At 18.0% G+C, this 1,277-nt stretch overlaps 1 protein-coding gene across 2 annotated transcripts in view; it reads left to right on the top strand.

Moving 5' to 3' along the window:
* Positions 1-1,277, top strand: part of lhx2b (LIM homeobox 2b) — a 13,854-nt gene that overhangs the window by 5,298 nt on the left and 7,279 nt on the right. The gene's annotated exons all lie outside the window — the stretch shown is intronic.

The following is a 1,277-nucleotide window of genomic DNA, read 5'->3' as shown; positions in this document are numbered from 1 at the left end:
AACTTATTCTGTAAACTTATTCTATAAACTTATTATATAAACTTATTATATAAACTTTTTCTGAAAACTTATTCTGTAAACTTATTCTGAAATTTTATTCTATAAAACTATTATATAAACTTATTCTGTAAACGTATTCTGTGAACTTATTCTGTAAACTTATTCTGCAAACCTATTCTGTAAATTTATTCTGTAACCTTGTTCTGTAGACTTATTCTATAAGCTTATTATATAAACTTATTCTATAAACTTATTCTGTAAACTCATTCTGTAAACTTATTCTGTAAACTTTTTCTATAAACGTATTCTATAAACTTATTCTGTAAACTTATTCTATAAACTTATTCTATAAGTGTATTCTGTAAACTTATTCATAAACTTATTCTGTAAACTTATTCTGTAAACTTATTTTATAAACTTATTCTGTAAACTTATTTTATAAACATGTTTTATAAACTTATTCTGTAAACCTATTTTATAAACTTGTTTATAAACTCATTCTGTAAACTTGTTTTATAAACTTGTTTTATAAACTTGTTTTTATACTTATTTTATAAACTTGTTTATAAACTTAAACTTGTTTATAAACTTGTTTTATAAACATATTTTATAAACTATTTTATAAACTTGTTTTAGAAACTTATTCTGTAAACTTATTTTATAAACTTATGTTATAAACTTATTTTCTAAACCTTTTTTCTAAACTTGTTTTATAAAGTCTTTTCATAAAGTTGTTTTAAAGTCGTCTTATAAAGTCGTCTTATAAAGTCGTTTTATAAAGTCATTTTATAAAGTCATTTTATAAAGTCATTTTATAAAGTCGTTTTATAAAGTCGTTTTATAAACTTGTTTATAAACTTGTTTTATATATTTATTCTGTAAACTTATTTATAAACTTGTTTTATAATCTTTTTTCTAAACTTGTTTTTATACTTATTTTATAAACTTGTTTATAAACTTGTTTTATAAACTTGTTTTATAAACTTATTTTATAAACTTGTTTTATAAACTTATTCTGTAAAGGTATTTTATAAACTTGTTTTTTAAACTTCTTTAATAAACCTATTCTGTAAACTTATTTTATAAACTTGTTTTATAAACTAATTTTCTAAACTTCTTTTCTAAACTTATTTTATAAACTCGTGTTATAAAGTCGTTTTATAAACTTGTTTATAAACTTGTTTATAAACTTATTTTATAAACTTATTTTATAAACTTGTTTATTAAATGGTTTTATAAATTTATTTTATAAACTTGTTTTATAAACTCGTTTTATA

Source organism: Nematolebias whitei, chromosome 8, assembly GCF_014905685.2.
Source record: "Nematolebias whitei isolate Nwh7 chromosome 8, NemWhi1, whole genome shotgun sequence".
NCBI classification, from domain to species: Eukaryota; Metazoa; Chordata; class Actinopteri; order Cyprinodontiformes; family Rivulidae; genus Nematolebias; species Nematolebias whitei.
The sequence above is the reverse complement of the archived record's forward strand: the minus strand, read 5'-3'. Positions and strand labels throughout refer to the sequence as shown.